The 23,304-nt window shown below is 29.5% G+C and overlaps 1 protein-coding gene across 7 annotated transcripts in view; it reads right to left on the bottom strand.

The window, feature by feature from the left end:
- The window catches only part of LOC142323571 (NACHT and WD repeat domain-containing protein 2), a 182,548-nt gene extending 160,398 nt beyond the window's left edge, over positions 1-22,150 (bottom strand). For all 7 annotated transcript variants that reach the window (XM_075363384.1, XM_075363419.1, XM_075363411.1 and 4 more), the window contains exon 1: positions 21,720-22,150. The gene's annotated coding sequence lies outside the window, so the exon portion shown is untranslated. The remainder of the gene's footprint in view (positions 1-21,719) is intronic.
- Between the last annotated feature and the right edge of the window lie 1,154 nt (positions 22,151-23,304).

Here is a 23,304-nt window from a genome sequence, read left to right as displayed (position 1 = left end):
TATTTGAATTAAAAAAAATATTAATTTATATTTTACGATAGACATCAGAGTAATTTGACTGATTGAATTTGCTGAACCTAAAATCTCCATCAAAATAAAAAACGCGAGTCAAAATGTACGGATTAAGAGGTTGAAAGTTTCTACGGAAAAGAAACATTATTTACCGGGGAAGTTTAGTAATGCGGTGGCCGATTTTTTCTTTTAAGATTTGGATAAGTATGCAGAAATGAGTATGTTTATTAAAATTATTATGCTTTAAATTATTCTAGGTGTCAGGAATAGAGAAAGAGAGAGAGAGGGAGAGATCAATTTGGAGAGGACAAGCAAATTTGAAAATGAATGGAATTGAAAAAAATATAAAAAATAAACTGAAGTCGTTTTCCTGTATTTACATTGAACTATTTACAATCTAATTTTTCGATATTACTGGGAAAGCAGAATAGAAGTACATGTACGGTTCTTCAGGTTACAGCTTTTAAAAAAATAAGCCGTGAAAAAAAACTTTTATCTAACGATATTCTATTTCTCAAAGTAAATGATAAAATTCAAAACAAGCTGTCATATAAGTTAGGAGATAACATTTATATGTCACAGTTTAACATAATTTCCTGGTAATTTTGTAACAAAAACAGTTTAAAGTTATTACAAATACTTGATGCGGTTTCACTTAACGAATAAACAAGTATTCATAACAAGTACTCAAAAAATAACCTCCAGAGATCTTGTTGTGTGTATAGTTTGATAATAATAAAACTTACGTTTATAATTCTTCAGTAATTTTTTAAAATAGTTTTTATTAGTATTGAAAAGATAGTGTATTTTCTTCTCAAAAACCGGTTGAATTTTATCATAATAAATGAAAGTTCATTATATCTGTTTAAATGAAATAAAACGTTTTTCATGAATGAAATGAAATAAGATTATTTTAATGAATACCTCCTTTAATTATACCTGAAAAATAACGCAACAAAAATCAGTTTCAATTATGTACCTACAAGAAAACCACCTACTTCAAATCTATTTAAAAAATAAAGCCAAATTTGTACATTTTCACTTTATTTGAACACTATTTCAACAGTATGTCACATGCGTTTACCTACGAAAAACCAAAAGGGGTAGATATCATCTTTGCTGTCTTCATTTATCCAGCATGTATATTTATATCGTATATTTTAAAGTAAAAAAACATTGTTCTGACCATCAGGTAGGTAACTGATGTTCTATTTCTGAGAAACAAAAGAAAAAAGTCTAATTATACACACTGGATATAATCCTCTTTGTTTTTCATGCAGTAGGAGAAATATTACTAATTCAATAAAGTAACTGGAAAGCACGATACAATGTACTTTCACCGGATAGTAAAGGTACAAAGCCTTCCGACTGATCTCAGCCGAGAACAAATGAGGGGTTGGATTGAAAGCTATGAGCTAACGGTCGTTTGTAGAAAGTTTTCAGTCGATTCCCCTGGGACAACCTTGTGACGTCAGAAAGAAGTTACATAGACATTGTAGGGAATGTACAGGATTCTAGCCGACTACTCTTTTTGTCATACTTATTTTAATCATTTGTCATACTTAATTAATACTAAGGTAATGGAAATGAATCATGATTTGTTGTAGTACAGATTAATAGTATAGAATGTTTTTAGTAAAAAAATACACTAATATAATATTACTTTTATTGATTATACTAATACTTATATCAGTTTAATGTTAATAAAACTCGTAGTAATCTAGTGGAGTCATGTTAAGAGTAAACTGGCCACCAAATATGTTTGTTTAGAATCGAATGTTTAAAGTGCAGCCTTATTTACTTTAGCTTTACAACTAACCCACGAAAGAAAATTCTTAAGATCTAATGTTCGTAAACCCAAAAACAACGTTAACTTCCAGAACTTTCATTTTTCAAAATTATCCTAAGTAAAACTAAACTGCAGTTCCTAAATATAAACAAGCCGCTCATTATTTTACAATATAATTTACGCGTTATTTATTCGGCATTTACAAAATCGCATAGAAATTTGTGTATATTAACAGGCATCACAATACAACAATATAGATTACCAAGGGTGGGGGGTTATTACTGATGTACTCGGCCGATAATACAAAACGAACTGAATGACAGTTAGGGATTTAAGGATTTAAAAAGAATTTCAATTGGTTACACCAAATTGAAAACGAATGATTTCAATAACATTTATCTCTATAAAATCAATAACTTAATTGAACGCACATTTTTAACAAGGACTTTATGACGTCTGAAAAAAATATTTTGACTTCGTGGTACATAATATAAATTTTTAAAATCGAAGGAAAAATAACTTCAGATAATATTTTTCACAAACGAATTTTTCGAAATTCTTATGGGAAATTCTATAAGTGAGCCTTTAATGAAAAAGCCTTAATTGGTATAAAATATATAATGAAAATAGGTAAAATACTAAAATGGTATTAAATAAAAGCTAATAATATTAGATGTGTCAATTGTGATTCATACTGTAGACTTGTTTAACCTTGTAAATAATGTTACCAAGAATTTTAAAATTTCTAAAAATGGGAAAACACAAACATACTGGTTAATTTTACTAACTTTTACTAAAATATTCGTCATAATTCTTCTGTACTACCCTATCGATAGTTGAGGGCTTTAGAAAAACGTTATATTCTATAAATATAGAAACGGTATGCGATCGATCGATTCATTTTTGTTAAGTGTGTTAGCATATCGACAATATATACAAAGAAAAAGTAAAAAGTAAAGATAGGATAGAAGAAACCTGTACTCAAAACACGATCTGCATTAGTCCCACGATTGTGACGTCTGAAGGGATCGGATAGGCTGTCATTTTCTCAACTCTCTACACTAGACACCCTTAGCTATGACGTCATGATGACGTCTCAAAGGATTGAGCAGAAGCTTTCTGCAGGAGAGATGTGCTTTCAAACCGATCGCTGGCCTATACCGTAAGAACGATATAAATGGTGGGATTGAGGTCGTCAGTTTAAAAAATATATTTGTGTGCCGATCTACAGTATCGCATTAAATAAATTAGTTTAAGCGTAACTTCATTATTGTCAAGTAACGAAGATTCTTTTCTCGCCGTAAACAATTTTTAAATACAAATTTCCGTCGTATGCTTATTGTCGTTATCATAATGACAATAAGCGAGGGAAATTTATTGTGTTAGTAAGCAATATTAAACAAACGTAAAGTAAGAAATTTAAGAAACGTAAGCAACTATTTTGTTATGGTAACCAGAAAAAATAGATTTTTGTCGACCGTTGTAATTATTTATTATTGATTTTTGGAGATTCTTCCTCTTTCACGTCTAACTTTTCAGCCAACTCTCGAAAAAAATGGCTTGATGATTAATATAACTATACCTCTAAAGAATTACTCTATAAACATGTAACAGTAAAACACAATCTTTCCGCACTCTAGTTTACCAAGGGTAACTATTCTTTTTGTGTTTTTTCTTTATGGCGAAGGACCCTATAGATTCTTAAATAAAATGAGATGCGAGTATGAAAGTTATTCGAAGCCGTAATCGGCTTTATATTACATTTGTTCGAAACAGATCACCAATAACATATTTTGTGCTACCAATGTGATTGACTGATGCGGGTATTTCCTGAGCAGTGGAACTATTTTTTTTTCTCTTTTTTTATGTTCATATGGTTGTTGTCAGTTAGTATTATACCTCCAACACACATTTTCATAAGGAATTTTTGATCAGTGATCGCTCATAAAAGTACTTCGTACAAATTATTGTTTATTAGCATAAACAAGTTTTATATTACTGTTAGCTTACCTATTGGTTTCTAATAGCTAATACTTCAGGTATTACGTTAGAACATTGAACAATTGAGAATACAATTACTTATTCATACGCAGCAGCCATCATATGTGCAAAATGAGTCTATACACTCTTACAAGTACGTAGTTTACAGTACAACAGCGTAATACAATAGAAACAAACGACGAACACAATTCCCTAAATTATGTTAATCACTCAACCGTAATCTAACTTTCACCATACATAAACGAAATGCACAAAACATTCAACTTCTTTGAATTTCCATAACAAAGCCCTAAACTAAAAACAACAGATTCGAAATAGGATTCCAAAAACTCTCAATGAATGTACTCAAATAACTTCTATTTACGCCTTTAGATTTCTTTTTGTACCAGCCTTATTTATTTAATGTCTTCGTACTCGCTTTACTGGTTTAATTCATATATTTATTATTTTTGTGTTTTGTACGGATTTAACTATCACTTTTATTTATTTATTTATTTTTCTTTTTAGTAAATAATTAAATTATGTGTTTTCTATCGCTGCTACGGTTAGGATTTTGGCTGCAATTTACCAGGAAAATACTGAGGCGATTGTTATTTTTTAGATAGATCTCATAAGAAAGCTACCTATTGTAATGGGTACCATGGTCTGGTTCGACTTCCGGAAAATTTCGACTTATGGTCGCGTTTCACATTCCCCAGATCCCAAAACCACCGTCACCTCAAAGGTTTATATATATATATATATATATATTTCACTTTCTTCTGGACACGATAACTGCCGTAATTTTGCACCAATCACTTTCAAATTGTTACTTAAAAATAACTCGTCTCAAAATCTCGGTCGAGTTTGTTAACGGTCAAAATCGGACCATGGGGGTGGAAATGGGGGCCTTTTCGAAAAAAAAAATATCGCTATAACTTTCTTATTAAATAAAATATCGAATTCGTTTAAAGTTCCTACTATTCTTTCGATAAGGGCCTAAAACTTATCTAGGTAAAGTTTTTTGATTTCGCCAACCATTGGCCCAGGGGATGGAAAAAATGAGGTTTTGAAGACAAAAAAGAATCATACCTCCCTTAATAGGCACAGTATCGAATCGGTTTAAAGTGGTAGTTAGTCTTCTAAACATTACCGAAAACCTTTGTTTGAAACAATTTTAGATATGACTTACGGTAAGGAATGTCCAAAATGTTGTTGGAATTGCAAGATTGGGCTTGTTGTATGTTAAACATGTGAAACTTTTTTCACGTGCAACCATTGCGGAATTAAGTAAATTTGATGTTTTTCTTAACTTTAAAGTGGAATCTTTTTTATCCGCTACTTAGCACCGGTGAAATCTACCTCCGCTTTCCGGTGTGCTGAAAGGGATTTTTGTATTTGCATGCAGGGAAGCACATCTACCCGTTCCTGAAATGGTTTATATGTATGCATAATTAATTATTACCGATCTGAATAAGGTATTTATTTATAAAAACATAGAATAGCAAGCGCTCTTTGGAAGGGGTTTCAGTATTTCAAACTTTTGCATGGAGGAGGTGTGTCAGCTGATACATTATCTATTCGGTTTGCAACTTTAAAGCAACATACTTTAATAAAAAAATGTTTGTTTTTACAAAGTTTCTTTAAATATATTTATTATGCTTTGGAGTAATTTAGTTTATTTTTAATAAATATTTTATAACTACCTTATTTTTTATTGAGCAGTTTTATAGAAAATATACATTTTATATATCAGTCATCATTTATATATTATATGGCTTACATGAGTATTATAACTGTCAAATTAATCAGAAACTATAAAGAGCTGAAATTTGTAAATCATAAAAGTTAAATAAATGGTTTACCCTTTGTTGAAGGCAGCTTTTCTAAATCCGAAAATATCTATAAAAGATGACACAGAGCTGTTTATTTTCGAATTATCTTCTAAATCGTTTGAACTAGGTTATTCTTTAACAATTTTGCAGGGAATAACATTAAAAATAATTGTTACAAAATTAAGTAAGCTGTCAAATCAAATATATAAAGTTCGGTAAGATAAATTGGCACTTTATAGGAAACATACATTTCCCGGGTTGCAGCCTATATATGCAGATAACATAAATACTATTTGTTTCTCACTGGAAGTACACAAAATTTACGCCACAAAATCCTACATAAATGGTACTCAAGAAAATTCTTTCTCTTTTCTTAAGAACTTCTTTTTTTCTTTTAACTCATTTTTAATAGATAGATTTTATATTTTCTTTTTAACACAATTTTTAATAGATGTTGCAAATTAGTACGCAATTTTTTACAAAGTGATAAAAGGGAGAGGGTGGTTTTCAAATATGATCGTTCGGAACTTTTCAAAATTAAAATTAATCCACAGGTGATTGTACATACACATGATGATTTTGATATAAGTGCGTCTACTGTCTGTAACTTTATTGATGAAAAAGATTAACTTCAATTTGCTAACGAAAAAACATATAAATTGATTTTCGGCGGTTGAATCCCTTCTAAACTCTTACAAAATTTCTAAGGTTATAATTTCCCTTATAACCTTTTGTATCTATATCAAATTTTATCTTTTAACAACGAAAAAATTAACAATTTTATTTTTAGAAAGTATAAGTATTTTAACCCCCCCCCCCCCCAACACAATTTCTAGATCCTAGTTATTTAGGTAACGAAGTAATTAGCATTAGTCAGCCACTTCACATACTATTAAATTCTTCCGAGATTGAATTTTTTTTAAACTAGTCGATGTCAAGGACTGATTTAGGTGCAAAATATGACTTTTAAACCTCTCCAATACAGCCATTAATCTTCAATATTATTTTTTTCAATAATTGTATCTTTTCTTATATTTTCTCTGAATATGAAAAGTAGAAATTTAACAGTATTTATAATCTGGAATATTTTAAACATAAAAGTATACTACTATAAAAGACTTCAGTAACTTTTTATTTCCTACGTTAATACAGTGGAAAACGGTTACTAATATTCAGTGTCTGAACCATTTGGTACAAGAAGTAAATTTACTCTGAAAAATAATTTTATTACTTCCTTCTGTATTGAATGTTCCCGTAAGCTAATTTTAGAATTCAGTGAACTAACATTACGATCGCAGTGGGAATTTGAACGATCGAGAACTTCAAATATATCTGATTTTTAATAAAAAAATCTGACGTGGACACCACATGCGTCCACGCCTATTAAGTTACATATACACATTTGTTTGCTGCTCATCATTTAAATTTATTTCATTTGAAAGTGAGATACGATCCTCCAGTTATTTAATAAAGTGGACAGTTACACAATTGCTGAAATATTAGTTTTTATTAACATCAAATATTTATATAATTATTAATTCTACAATCTTACATGAAATATTAGGGTAGAGTAAAAGTCCCGTTATAACTCGTATTACTAAATCAGTATTATTCTTATCTTTGTGTGTTGCTGATTAACAAAAGTTTTAGATTTCTGGTGTGTCGTATAAACAAAAGTTAATAATAATTAAACTATTCCGTTTAGTGGATTCCTGTATACTGGTTACAAATGTTAATTTCGACCTAACTGTGTAAAATATAATACGGTTTTATAATATTCAATCAAAAATAAAAAAGAAATACAGGAAAAATAAATATAACATGAAGAAATATATCTCAAAAAACGACAAGAAGATGATTATGAAGGGGAGGAAAATCTTAAGAACAAGGGAAGAATAAAAAAATTAAGAGAAAGTGATAGATGTAAAGAGGAAGAAGACGTTAAAACCAAGGAAAGAATAAAAAGATGAAGAGGATGATCAATATAAAGAGAGAGAAAATTTGAAAACTAGAGAACGTGTACTCAAATTAAGAACAGAAGAATTATAACAAACCAAAGAACGATTAAATGATTGGCAACAAAAAAACAAATAAACGAAATGATGATCAACTCCGACTTAGGGAGAATATTGTCCCACAATATCAGAGGAGTAATGAACCAAAAGATAAGAATTTTTTGCAATTTATTAAAGATCGGGCATGTATGCCTCAGCGTATATGTTCTTGTTTTTCAGTTATTCTGTAGTTAAATTTAATGTAGATAAAATTAAACAGAAATTCCTGAATAATTAAATAAAATTAAACAGAAATTAAACGAGAAAATCCAAAAATAATGCGATTCTAAATCATGATTTTCAATTAATACTAAATAATCAGATGTTTCACCAAATCTATTAAATACACACATATTTAATAACGCCTATTAAATTACTTATACACATTTTTAAAAGTACATAAAATTTTATTTCACAAATAGCTTCTCATTTTTTTTTACTTTTTTTTATTTTTACGGAATTATTTATCGTAAAAATCTTTTTACAATCATGGGTTAATAATTATTAATAAATCCAATATATGTAAATAAAAAAAAGTTAAAAAAATAAATTAAAAAAAGTAAAAAAATACAAAAGGAGATGAAGTTCTGACTCGAACCGATATGCCTTCCCTTTAAGATCCAAACAGTTAATTAATTAAAATTTTAATTTTAATTTCGATTGCAATCAAAAAGGGAGGTGCACAACTAGATGTTACAACAGTGCTAAATCCAAAATTTCAACATTCTACGGCTTATCGTTTTTGAGTTATGCAAGACACGTACGCACATTCATACATACGTACGTACAGACGTCATACCGAAACTAGTCAATACGAATATTTCCGTTGAAATCCGAAACCGAAATTTTTCGTGATCACAATACTTCCTTTACTTCGAACAAGGAAGTAAAAAGATTACGTAAATAATTATCAAAATCAATGATAACAGATAAGAAAAGGTCTAGTGAACGGCACGCAAGTAGTCCAAGGCACACATACACATATGAGAATTAAGAGTAAGGTCGGTAAACTTCGGATAGGTTAAAATTTGTGAAGGTGTTTACTAGCCTTAAATTCTTTTCCCGCGCGTGTCCATTTTGACCTCAATCAGTTGCATTTTACTGGTAAAATACTCATTTTTATCCAAGACAATTCCGAGTGAAAATTTAAGCTACATTTTTAATTTTAGTCGAAAATATACTTGTTTAGACTGATATAGGTATACGCCAATATCTTGGAATTCGATTCAGTAGTTTTTGAGACATCTCGTACTAAAATTTAACAAAATGGATTAAATAAAAAAAATAATAAAGATTGCTAAAACTCTTACTACATTGCAAAAGATTCCTAAAAAAAATTAAATCATAACAAGTTTTGTATGCGCACTTTTGAAATCCCACATTCTTATAAATATGCTATCTACACATTTATCAAATTTTGCGGTAGCGAACACTATTTATTTAATTTAAATACCTATGCGAGAAGCTCCTGCGAATATATGGATAAATGTTCCACAGACGTTTATAAAAAAGTAGACAGTAGAGGCACTCTTTCTCTGCATATCAGAGAAAATGATATTCAGATTTAGCTTCTTCAACTTTAAAACTTCCGTTTTGCCTGCTCGATCATCCTTTTATATTTTAATTATAATTGTTTTTTATACTTTAATTCACCAAATACAATCTTTTCAACAAAAAAAATCCCTTTCGGCACGCCAGAAGGTGGAAATACATTTCACCGGTGCTAAGTATGAGATAAAAAGATTTCTACCTTAAAGTTAAGAAAAACTTCAAATTTACTTAATACAACGGTTGCATGTGAAAAAAATTTCACATGTTTAGCATACGACAAGCCCGATCTTCTCACAATTCCAGCATCATCCCTTGCCGTAAGGGTTGGTCATATAAAAAATTGTTTCAAACAAAAAGTTTTAGGTAATGTTTAGAGGACTAACGACCACTTTAAACAGATTCAATACTGTGCCTATTAAGGGAGGTATGATTTTTTTTGTCTAAGAAACCCAATTTTTTTTCCTGGGTCAACGGTTGGTGATATCAAAAAACTTCACGTAGATAAATTTTATGCTCTTATCCAAAGAACAGTATGATAAACGATTTCGATATTTTACCTAATAAAAAATTTATAGCGATTTTTGTTTTTTTTTCGTAAAAGCCCCCCTCATTTCCATCCGATTTTTCCCGTTAACGAACACAACCGAGATTTTGGGTCGTTATATTTTATGTATCAATTTGAAAGTGATTGGCGCAAAATTACGACAGTTATCGTTTCCACAAGTAAGTGAAATATACATATACATAAACTTTTGAACTAACGGTAGTTTTGGAGTCTGGGGGATGTGAAACGCGAAGATATATCGAAATTTTCCGGAAGTCGAATCATGGTACTTATTAAAATAGGTAGCTTTCTTATAAAATCTACCTAATTCAAGGAGCTTCAAAAAATTAAAGTAAACTTTTTAAATAGTAAAGTATTATTTTAATAATGGTTAATTATTACATTATAGAATAAAAATCAAAAATGCTTACTATTATGGAATATAATTTTCCTTCATACCGTAAATGTAAAATATTTTATACACATTTCCATGCTACCGATTTTTCCTACACCGTCCTGGATTCGATATTTGCCAATCTTAAAATGTATTTGTTAAATGTAGTACCTACGTAACTACTTTTAGTTAATTATATTAGTATTTTATATTTTATTAAATATTCATTCTTGGTTCCCTAAAAAACAGTAAATCAATTCTCCTCATTTACATTAGGATGTAAGTTTTAGTTTCCGATTTTTTTTTCGTTAACAATCCAAATTTTCGTTATCTAATAGATTTTATATTCTACTTTTGCTAGTTTTTATGTTGTTTATTAAAATTCCTTAAAGGTATAGCAACCTTAGTTAACAATAATAAAAGACTTCTCAAATCACCGTAATTTAAAGGAAACGACAATAAAAGATGCTAAAACATTCGTCAACGCGTGCAGTTGCCCTTGCACCTTTACGTATGAGTTGGAAAGCAAATAGAAGGGACTCTTCTTTCGATCCACACTGGATTGCCATTATTCGACTTTAACTCACTGATACCCAATTTCTGTAAATAATGGTTTTTTTTTTGTTTTTTTTTACTTTCTATTTTATTTATCTTAATTTGAATTTTCTAAAACGTTTTATCATTTTACTCCATTTTACATTATATTTTTTGAAATTTACTACTCCTATTTTTTTTTTTTCTTCTTCGGTCTGCTTTCAGAAAATAATGGGATAGGCATAACGGCTTTTCTTGATCCACGGTCTTTGAAAATGAACGATCTACAACCCATACAACGATGGATGGTTATATACAATCCATTTAACGTACTTTTGGCAGTAATCTTAATTTTATGCAGGGGATGTTTGAGTTAAAGTAAGGTAGTTCTAAAATTTATCTGTACTTGCTTTCATCGATGTTTAACCCACCGGGTTGGTCTAGTGGAGAACTCGTCATCGCAAATCAGCAGTTTTACAAGTCAAGAGTTCTAAGGTTCAAATTCTAGTAAAGGCAGTTACTTTTACGCGGATTTGAATACTAGATCGTGGATACCGGTGTTCTTTGGTGGTTGGGTATCTTCAATTAATCACACATCTCAGGAATGGTCGACCTGAGACTGTACAAGACTACACCTCATTTACATTCAGACATATCGTCCTCATTCATCCGCTGAAGTAATAGCTTACGGTGGTTCCGGAGGCTAAACAGAAAAGAAAAAGATGTTAGAGTAAACTAGTTCTGAAATTTATCTCTTCTTGCTTTCATCGACGTGGCAACTGTTATTGTTCTTTCTTTAAACTCTTATGTTTAAGAATGATACGCCTACCGGACTGGCTGGTAGTTAAACTCGTCGTCGCAAATCAGTTGTTTAACTGCTGATTTTCGAAGCCGAAGGTTCTGAGGTACAAATCCTAGTAAATGTTAGTTGCTTTTTTACGGATTTGAATACTAGGCAGTGGATATCGATGTACTTTTGTGGTTGGGGTTCAATTAAACTCACTTCTCAGGAATGGTCGGCCTGATCTGTACAAAACTACACCGCATTTACACGTTACACGTATCATCCTTATCTCATTCAGCCATGGGGAGGGGGTTTCTTATTTTTCACTAGTTGAGCAGATTGCAAAATACACACATAACATGCGTTAAAGCACTGAAGAAAAATAATAATGTCTTTTTAAAATGACAATTAATAATAAGTGCCAGTGTGCTAAAGACTGGGACAGATTTTTTAATCAAAAATTCATATACGTTATTAAATCTATTTTTTGATTATCGCCGTTCATCCCCTGCATTTGCAAGGGACAAGAACATGCGCAATTATTTAAATAATAACACGTAAATAAAAGTAACGTGTAATATTAATATTAATAAAATTAAAAGAGATATTTTTTAAATGTTATAACAAGTTGTTAAAAGATTTTAAATAATCAAACAGGAAACATAATTTAAACAAAAATAGATTATTTGTAAGCAAAACATACATACACCATAAAGAAGACATATTTTAAAACGTTACTTTTTCTCGAAAAATTAAATTAAATTACTTTTAAGAGAATTTAATATGCAACGACTTTTTATGGTTTTTATTTTTTATTTTTAGACGTTTTCGAGACGAAGACTTGATTTTCATTATTTAAAAATATTTGATGCTGTGTTCCGAATCAAATTTAAAAATTGATGAACGATTTCAACCGATCGTAACCTCTTAAACACTACCTCAGCTTAAAATTTTTTCCGGATTCTCCTTTTTCCCAATCTTTTCTAGAAGTATTTTGTTAGAATATTATTTTTACACATAATGCAGCTTGAAAAAACTGCCAAGAAGAAAATTAAACTCCCAGAAAGTTTACTTTTGTCTAAATCATACTTTGAAATTATGATGATCGCTCCACTTCTCACTCGGAGGAAATTCACTTTTAACAGACGCTCTCTTATCGAGTGTGGGCAAGGTTGTCAAAGCAATAATAATAAAAGAAATGAATAGTCTAAGTAGGTAAAAATCTACTCCGACATCTACTCTATCTTCATTTCCTTTTCCTAATTTTCCTCCGTATTCGTTTGCTTCGAGATTCCTTGCGTATAATTTCACTAATATTTTATGAGTCTACTGCTTTGTCAATCTCTTACTGTTTACGATGAGATTTTTTTTTATTAAATTAATTTTAATCGTTTTATTTATTCAAAACTGATCGGAGTTCACCTCTATCTTGTTGAGGCCGGCTTTACCATTTTTCTAATCTTAATTTTAGAAGACAGGCGGATAGAATTTATTTAAAAACAACGATCTTATAACAATTCCCCGGTTTCGCGTAGAACTTAATCCTGTTAACGGTAAAAATAAAGATCATTTAACTTATATAACCCGGGGTAAACGGGCGTAAAAGAGAAAATCATATACCGATTGGTTTTAAGTCTATCTAATACAATGATAATATGATTATAACCACGTAAAACCTGTTCGAGGAAGTCAAGAGATATTTTTTTATAAAAAAAAAGAGGTTAGAGGGTGGATAGGGAATGTTGTTAATTGTTACTCAAGATTTACTTAATAATCTGCTTTGAACTACAGATCCTATGAGCAAAGCGTGCAGTTTATTAAAATACATATATTCGGGTTATAAAAATAAATATGTATTTTTATAATCACATATTCTAAGCAAAGCTAAGCAGCATTTCTTTTAATCGGATATGAATCCCATTTTTTCTTCACAGAAAAATGGAAAATTACGAGAATATGGCAAAAGATCGAAACGTCAGAAAATAATTAACAAGAAAAATTATTTGGGAAAAATAATAAATCGAATAAGAGGTACGGTGGCACATTTTCAACGAGACTATCTCTCCAATCGTCTTCATTCTAATATCCAGAAATAATACTAAAACTTTTTACCGAAATTCGTTCCCCAAAAGAAAGTTATTAAAGAAAAAGAAAAGTAAATGTAATATGATTTTTAAAGTGAGAACACATGTTCCCACGTCCGCCCGCCTGGTTCGTATTCAGAACATTACCAGTAGAAATCATTCGCAAATTTTTAATAGTAGACTAGCGTTTACAGCATTCTAGACGTTATAAAACGCCTAGCTCGCCAAGATGACACTAATAAAAAAAATATATATGTATAAAACATAGAAAGATTCTACGCATCGTTTTCGTAAAAAAATGTAAATGACGAAAATATAACCCCACCATTTCTACGAGTCCTCGAAATATTTTAGATCGCAACCTATATAAATGATCGTAAAACAAATTAATCTGACGATCCCAGTCGGTTTATTTTTAATAATCCATATCTTTTGCGTTTAATTTAAATACAGTAGTCCTTGGATTTGTGAATGAACATAAATGCACTTAAAAATAGTAAATTATCTACTTAACGATAAATTTAATATTATTCAATTATAATACAAAGTACAGAATATGCCTATATTTAACGGAAACAAAAAAAATAGAAAACCAATAATATACTTATTTTTAAAATGATGTAAATTGTACATTACTAAGTTATTATCAAGCCGCGATCTATCGTTGTACTGTAACTCGTGAAAATTTTTCTCTATTTTCATTGCTGAAAATTATTACAAAAAAATTGATAAATATATATTTATATTATCTTATCGCTTATCACATATATTCGTGTGCAATTAAAAACATTACACGTTTCTTCTGAATGTAATGCATATTATCACTTAAATAATTAAGTTTTCCGATCGATGTAGTCGATAAAGTAATATACTAATTATTATTATTTTTTAACATATATTTTACCGACTACAAAAGTAAATATCAGTTCGTAAAAAGAAATAACATCCTCGGCTTTAGAACGATGTCGTTCGTCCAGAGAGAACTAAAAAAAAATTGATACACGGTTCGATTTAAAGTTGTTCTTTTCTGAACTTATTCGTGTACAGTAAACTTTTAAAAGGTTTATTTGGAATTTAAAAACTGTTACTAAAAGAAAAAATTCTTAATTTTACTACATTTTCCAAATAGGTATCTGAGACCTTTTATCCGGTTCGATTTCAATGTAACAAATTTCTCTTCTCCGGAGATATTTTAAAATATTTTTTAGTACTATCAAAGTTTCAGCCTTCTAATACAAAAGGTCCACGAGTTGCAGCAGCTTAAAAAATAGATATTTGCATTTCCGAGACACGTAGAGAAAAATCGCTGAAAAACTTACACAGGAGAGCAACATAAAAAAATCTGGAAGAATTTTTAGCGTACTTGATGTACTTCTTATAGTTGAATGAAACAAACTGAAAAGTAAATGATCATTTTGGTAACAAAGTTAAAGAATTAATACGGTCACTATATGATTAGTTATATGGTCTAGTTGCACGCCTTATGCGTGGCGCTGAGATATTTACAGCCTACGACTAAATTTTTTTCTCGTATAATTAATTTTTTTTCTCGTATTCGAACCATCAAACAGATTTGTCGACCGAATTTCTATGAACTGGAGAGACGATCAATACAATACTCTGAGAAAAAATAGTCTACCTTAATACTAGAAAGTAAGAAGAAATTATTAATTTATTTGTATCATTTGGAAGATATAAATAAATCGCTGTTTTCTGCCCGTGAACATAGTGAACATATTTATAGAATATATTCGGGCGTGAAAATATTTCCTGACCGTACAGAAATGACGGGTAAATAATCAGCCGATTTAGCCGTCAAAGAAGTTTTTATTCGGCCAGCTTTCGTACACTGTCTTTTTAATTCTATTTGTGTTAACTAAAATCTCTGTTGATTGTAACTTACCGTTCTCATTTTACAAAACCGCCTTTAATTTCATCAAAGTAAAAGAAATTCTATTTCGATTTAAGGTGACTTGACGGTAAGTATTAAATTCTGAACTTATATCTAAAGTAAAGTCATCGCTTCACGAATGAATTAATTTTATTTCTTCAAACTTCATGCAGTGTCATTCATTTGCTAACAGTTAATTGGACGTTTAGTCAGCAATTTTAGATTTTGTTAGCTGAAATCTAAACTTCGCAGCACATTTTGCGGCGAATTAAATGCCTCATAAAATTATTGACCTCTACAGGGTTGTACGATGTTCTCGAACGAAATTCAGAAGAAAGAAATTTTAATTTTCATCATAATCAAATTCACCTCTTTGAAACACAGGGAATTTTTTAGTGATTGTTATTTGTTTAATCTTAGCGCGAAACGTTTACAAATTTTTTATCTCAAAAAATTTGAGATACAAATAATAATAATACAATAATACAGATAATAAATTTGAGATACAAATAATAATAATACAATAATACAGATAATAAATTTGAGATACAAATAGAAACGTTTAGTTCACTATGTAAAATATGATAAAAAATTAAAGAAAAACAATAAAAACGTTTTTTTAAGAGACCTTTCTTATGATGAAAGGTTTAAGGTTTAGACAAACTTTGATATCGGCCTTAAAAAATAAAGCTGAAATAAATTTTCGTAAGTAGCCTTCAGCCGTATGAGGGCTTTCAGACGAGTAATTTGCCTAGCGGATAAGAAATAACTGGCTGGTGGTAGTATATACACAAAAAACATTGAAATTATTTTTACAATTACTATATAATCTGATTTTTTTCTCGGCACAGTTCATTCTAATAAACATATTTTTTTTAAACAATAATAAAAATAATAAAATCATGTATCCTTTACAGAATTTTTTCCCCTCAATTAGCAACTCTAGGATTTGTTAAGACTACGTTAGTTTTTCTCTATGAAAGAAATGCTATCGTTACTACTATATACACGAGTGGGACTCGAATACAAAGTATTTGAATACTTTCTTACGTAAAATTATTTTTTCCATCTAGTAAAAATTAATTAAATATTGTTTCTTTTTTAATATGAATATTCCGGAAGTCTCCAGAAATCCCTTGCAGTTTTCTGGATTTGAGGTCGATAGGCAGTCGCGTTCCTTGTTCATGACGTTTAGTCTTGTACAGACTCAGGTCGACCAAACCTGAGAAGTACGGTTAATTGAAACCCAACCACCAAAGAACATTGGTATCCAGGATCTAGCATTCACATCTGAAAAAAAAACAACTACCTTTATTAGAATTCGAACCTGAAAACTCTCGACTTCGAAATCAGCTGATTTAATGTGCATCTCCTTATATTGTACAACGATTTTTAAAAATGTTATTAAACTCTTCCATACTTTCTAAAATATATCTTTCGCAACAAGGATATTTCTTCTTATCTTACAAGAGATTCTTTTTTTTCTTTTAATAAGAAATACCAAATGAACTAATCTCTATTTCATTGAATGAGAAAATATCTGAGGTATTTAAACAAAAATCATCGAGTTAATAATTTTATTTACTTTTCTTTTTCCGAATTTAAATTTAAGGTATGACCCAAAAAAAAACATACCTAAATTTGGACTATTTCGGAACAAGTAACTAATATTTTATTTTATTTATGAGACGAATTTTCTTATTTCCAAAGAACTTGAGCGGTAGTGAAACTAAAACTTATTAAGTACAGATGAAATTTCATGAAAAATATCAAATCCAAACCGGGAATGGAACATTTATATTCCTGTTGCTGTATTATTAAATTATACTCGAAAATGACATAGTAGCCGATACTTATTGCCAAGGCTAGTATATTTACTTTTCCAGATTCGGTTCGTGCTTAACATTGCCTTCCGGGCCAGTGTTATTAGCCGTCTGACCTCTGGGCTGCACTCACCATTTCGAGTGATCATGGATCCAAGAAAGATGAAAACATCAATAATCACCATGAACAGCTGACACAGGCATAACTGAAAGGACTGAAGGGAGCAGTCACTGACAGAAACGGATGAAGAAAACTTGTCCATAGAATCGCCGAAGTCGGACACGACTGAACGGATGATAACAAAAAAAAAAAAAAAAACAAGATCCCTGGCCAGGTATAATGTTGAAAATGAGGACTGAAATAGTTTCATTTTCACCGTCATTGCCTTCTTGAATAATAATTAAAACACGTCTAAAATTGTATATCAGCATATCTAGCTAACCTATATCTACTTGCTAGTAAACCTAATCCTTTGCTTTTTGTTTTATAGTGTGAATTACGAATAATGGTATTTTTCAACATAATGATTGAGCGGGTTTACAAAAGATTTGATATCGTTTCTGGAATTTGTTTTGTATAAAAGATTCCTCGCTGTAAATGAACGTTTATTTTTTCTGAGAAGTTGTTTTCCCGGCTAAGTTGTCCTTAGTTAATCTAAATTTGGCAAGGAATTCTCTTTTTATTATTTGATTTTTTTTATTACATTGATAGTAGTCGTCTAGAATCCGTACAATAAATGTTTCTTGTTAAACTTGTTAATGTTTGTGTTCGGCTTCAGTGACAGTGGATTATTTCTTGATATTGAATCCAGCTGCCTACGGTGGTCGTAGCTGATTACGGTGGAATCTGGTTATAGCAAGACGTTTGACGAACTAATTTCTACTTCATTGAATGAAAAAATAGCCGAGTTATTTAAGCACAAATCATCGAGTTACTAATTATATTTGGCGAATGCTCAATGTGTAATTTTTTCTTTTCAGTCAGATGACCGATTTGCTTTTTATTGATCTTAGTTATGTTCTGGTGTCTCTTTTGTCGTATCTTGAGAATTGAACAAATTGAGACGGTCTCAAACGTTGAAGCTCGTAAAGGAGTGAAAGTTCTGCTAGGTAAAGCAGAAAATTTTAATCCGAAAATATATTTAATTTTTTTACAGATATCTGCATGTAGATATTTCGGCTTAAGAAACAACAGGTGACTACTTACTCGTACATTATTAATTATTATTATTACAGGCTGCAACGATAAATTCAACCGTTCTAATCAACAGATTAACATGTAGTTTAGTTAAATAAAAGCCAATATTATCATAAATAAAATTATTATTATGTTTTTTAGAGAAAAACTTGACACTATAAAGCTGCTATATGTACTATAATCGTTAAACAATTACTAAAATTATACGGGCTGTTAAAATGTAATAAGATTTATTAGAACACTGTAGTATGAATAACATTCATGTCAAATTTTTAAATGGAATCGCCATTCAATTATTTAAATTGTGTACTTATTAACACGATAACTTGTATAGTTAAACATGCTTTTAAATTTAAACTATCTAAACAAAAAAAAAAAAACTTGTGACAAATTTTCTAATTATAAGTACAGGGGACATAAATAATATAGTTCGCTTAAACATGGAGTCACGCTTACATTAAACTAATTTTGAGAACGCATTATAAATGTGTAATAGTTATGTTACCTGACGTAAAATAATTAGTCCATTTTTCTTTACACATATTTCTGAGAAATTACTAAATGAATAATTTACTTTTTGCCTTATAGTAGTGTTAAACACTTCAATTTATTTCTGTATTAAAAAAAAAATCATAATCATGACGCGATAGTCTTATCGGTCTTCGTAAGGTTTTGTCTCCTCTTTGTTCACAAACTAAAGTATTAAACGCTGCTCTTTATTTTTATACTCTAACTAGAGTCCTTCATGTTGAAATACTTTATTCATAATTACCCTTCTTACCGCTTATAATCGTGTCTTGACTGCTAGAATGAATCGTTCAAACTTCAATTAGACAGTTAAATATTGTCAGTAAGGAGAGAGCAATCTCTTAACTGACATTTTACATCTATTAACCAAGTTTCGATTAATTAATTAGTTTCTATTAATGTATGTCTTACGGATTCGAAGGCTGAATAATTCTAAACGGCAAATTTTATTTGAAATTCATGAGAATGAACGGGAATGGACGTACTCCTGTGTCCCCCAAATCGTGAATGAATTAAATCAAGGTAGAGATATCATGACTAGAACAGAATAGAATTCGAATAGTAAAAAAATTTTAAATTCTACAAAGTCAAAATTTTGTAACTAATATTTACAGAAACTAGTTAAAGTAGCCCGTTTATATTTTTTTCAACGATACGAAAATATCATGTCGGCCGGATTCTTATCGATATAAAAATATAATATGTTACTATTAAATATTATTTATATTATGTATGAATAACATTATAAGTATTATGAGGAAATATTATTAATTCTTAAAAATTTCAAGTATTTGAATATAATTGCTAGTCGTTTCATAACAGGTTTCAAGAAATAAACTTGAAAAAACAAGCTTTTCTTTTCTGTAGCATATCTCAATTTATTTCCACCGCGAGAAAATTTTCTCATTCTTCAATGAAAGTAAGACTGCACAAAATTCAGATTAAGTGATAAAAATTATTAAAATAAAAATATCAAAGTTTTAATAAAGCGTTAAGATCAGTGTTTTAGAAAAAAAACATAAAAATACATAGATTAATTTATTAACAACAGCACCGATCGAAGTTGCGTAATCGCAGTAAATTAGTTTCGATCGTGAAAATCGTACCTAATAAAACCAAAATATCCTCTGACTCACGATGTCTTCTGGAGAAAGATGATTATTTATTGAAAGAGGAAGATATCTAAATAGAAGAATCATAACAGAAGTTATTATTTTGATATGAACGATAAATGCAAAAAAGAATTGAGATAATTTGGATTTTTGAAACCGTTTTAGAAGAATCCATGTAATGATAATTTATATAAAAATTAAGTCGGTTCAACAATAAAACATTTTACTGTTTTTTTTGTTTTTTTTTTAAGTAGTAGCAATATATATATATACTCTACCTTTACCACCCTATATATTTTTAAATCCAAAGAAAAATATATTTTAGACTGACTTGTTAAACCACCAAATTCAACAATTCATTTTGCTTAGGTTATTCTATTCTATTAATATTCATAAAATATAGTTTAACTAACCTTACACTACAATATTTTGGTAAACTAAAAGAATCTTTAAACAGATTGAAAGGGTGAAATGTTTCAAAAAAATGACTATGAGTACAATTTTTAGGAGTAAGGGTGTCATTATTCTTATCTTTATGATAGAGGATATTTTAACCGCTATATAAATTATATAAATAAACATTTACAGGAAAACAATAAAAAAGAAAGGATATTCCGATGAGACGGTGCAGTAAAAAAATTACAAAAATTTATAAAATCCAATTTTCTGCTGACGGGTTATTTTTGAATTTCAGTGATTTTGTTTTCAGTAATATTTTGGTAGTACTTTTTTGTTACCTTAAAAAAATATAACCTTACCAGTAAATGTTTCATTAAGTCCCATCACTTCCAACATCAGTACTTCTCACTCCACCTTTAAACCTTATATTTTCAAAGATCAATCTTTCCTAACATACAAGCTACCATGACATATTTTATAATTATAGATTAAACCGTTCCTAATATATAGCTAAATAAACAACATTACATATTTATAGATGCAAATTCTATAACCGTGAATTTTGTATTTTTATTTTTTTCAACGCGTGATTAACCCAAGAACATGTATAACGGTCTAAAAGTCTGAAGGCGTTATGTTTTTTCTTTTACTTTATACTTTTCCTGATACGTCTTATAACAGCGGGGAAAAAAAAATATATATGTATAATGTAAACATACTCAATTACAATTATGGTATAAATTGTCTTAAAGCAGATTTAAATTCAAACATCTAAAATAAAAGAAAATTCTTTTTATAAAAGGATTCTTAACAGATATAAGTAATTGCTCTGCAATCACTAGACGTATTAGCTTATATGTTTTTGTAAATTGTGTCATTTATTACTTAAATTTGTGATACTCAAATACCTAACATTAATTTCGGGAAAAAATTATTATAATAAGCATGCAGTAAATTCGATAAATGCATAATTCAACATTGAATGTCGTTCCGTGTAACACAAAATGTGTAAGATATAGTTAAACATAATTTTTCATTAAAAAAAATTACTTATTTGTTTATATATTATTTATTTGAAACACTTTAAAACACATATATTTATATTTTAAGTCATTAAGTAGTAATTACGAATAATAAATTCTATATCTTTTTTTCAAAGCATATCGGTAAAAATTAGGGTATCCAAAGTATTCAGAATATGACTTACCGTAAAAATAAAACAGTCGTTTCATAATTAATAACTATTGCTGATTATATGATTATGTCGATGTGACGGATGTTGATAATTACACGTTATCGATGAGCCAGAGATAAAGATTAATTAGTATGCTTCGATAGCAAAGAAACAATATCACCGAGTTCACATACAAATTAACATGCTACCAGGTCAACAAAATTTTCTCATCACTCCTAATCTAAAGCTTCTAAAATAATACGACTTAATTTTATTATAATTAATAAACGACACAATTATAATTAAAACTTCAGCACGATAGATCCGGTCTCGTTTGCGCGGCTAGGTCCCAGTCTTTGGTCCGTGGAATATCCCACACCGCCTACGGTGGGATATTTTTACCCTGAAACAGACAGCCCTGCTGCGAGCCAGCCCAGCAGCCGTCGCGCTAGCCGCTCGCTCCCGCCAACTCTAGCAGCGGCATGACACCCGCACATCCACCTGTGCAGTTTTACCAACTGCATAAAATATACACTAGTAACTGCATCCCTATATGCTTCATTGAACTACGATAATGTTCCTTTACTCGAACTCTACGCAAAAATAATCGAGAAACTAGTTTGTTATTGTATATCCAAATTAACTTTCTAAATATTCATATCGATCAGTTGAAATAGAATACGTGTTTAAAGTACGTGACCCGAATCATAAAAAGGCTACTTTAATATTGTAAATATATGGTTTTTATTATATATATATATATATATATATATAAAAACTATATAACTATATATATACTATGACATATATATATATATATATATATATATATATATATATATATATATATGTCATAGTTTCAAAGCCTATAACAAACTGATTTTTATTACGTTAAAAATTATAATGCAGAAGAATATTCCAAAATTAATTTTATAACCAAACTTCTTAACTGAAATGGTCAGGGAAAATAGTCATCGTTTTTTAATTTATCACTGTTAATATAACAGTGATAAATTATAAGTATATATAAATTATAACAGTGATAAATTTTTCAGATTAAAATTTAGTTATGGCTGATTTATTCCTACACATCAAGTTATTCTGATCTGATAAATGAATTAGGTAATTAACATTAAAATAGGAAATTATAAGAATGGAATCGAAATTTCACCTATAATAATTAAATTATTGTTAACATTTACTGTTAAAGCGTTATATTTTTTCCAATTATGTGATTTAATTTTATAAAGTCATATTTTAAAAAATAAGGCAAGAGTCTTAATGAACAGATGCGATTTTTATAAAAAAATGATTCGCTACTTTCCTGTTTAATTGTACAAAATTATCGCTTATTTAATTACGATTATTTTTTAATTCATCTGCATATCTGATTTTTTTCCATTTTCCCCATGTAATGTAAGCCATCTTTTAAGATCTTGTTCCATGCATGGGTCAAGTCTGGGTATTTTTTACTTGCACATCATATCCATATTGACTTTGATATCTCCCCCGCACAATAATGATTATTTGTATTACGCATCTTTGTGTTCTCTAATACAATAGAGAAGGAGAAAATAAATTCACAACTACGTGGCTATCTGTGAGCCAACAATTAAAT

Source organism: Lycorma delicatula, chromosome 1 (genome assembly GCF_047948215.1).
Source record: "Lycorma delicatula isolate Av1 chromosome 1, ASM4794821v1, whole genome shotgun sequence".
Classification (NCBI taxonomy): domain Eukaryota; kingdom Metazoa; phylum Arthropoda; class Insecta; order Hemiptera; family Fulgoridae; genus Lycorma; species Lycorma delicatula.
This window is presented reverse-complemented; position numbering and strand designations above follow the sequence as displayed.